The 310-nt window shown below is 48.1% G+C and overlaps 1 protein-coding gene across 1 annotated transcript in view; it reads right to left on the bottom strand.

The window, feature by feature from the left end:
* LOC119581628 (MAP/microtubule affinity-regulating kinase 3-like) overlaps nt 1–310 on the bottom strand; it is a gene marked incomplete in the record, with an annotated part of 89,364 nt that overhangs the window by 41,319 nt on the left and 47,735 nt on the right.

Genomic DNA, 310 nt, shown 5'->3' with positions numbered 1-310 from the left:
TCGTGCACCTCGCAACTTAACCAAAACACTAATGAATACGTCTACAGTTGCCAGAGCCTCGCAAGAGACCTCCAGACAAACTAACGGCCGCAGGAGTCCAATGCTGAGGGCACGGACGACACGCCTTGTCTCTGATTGTACGTGATAAAGTACGAAAAAAGGAAAGCACGAACAATGGACACGGCACAAGCTACAGCATCACGCAACATGAAGCGTGCCGGTCCATTGTCTTGAATAGAGACGGTTAACAAGAGAGCAGCGGCTAATAAACTCGTACGCCTACTTGCTCGACTAGAAATACAAACAAAAT

This window comes from Penaeus monodon, chromosome 15 (assembly GCF_015228065.2).
Source record: "Penaeus monodon isolate SGIC_2016 chromosome 15, NSTDA_Pmon_1, whole genome shotgun sequence".
Lineage (NCBI taxonomy): Eukaryota > Metazoa > Arthropoda > Malacostraca > Decapoda > Penaeidae > Penaeus > Penaeus monodon.
Note: the sequence above shows the minus strand (reverse complement) of the source record. Positions and strands in the feature narration are given on the sequence as shown.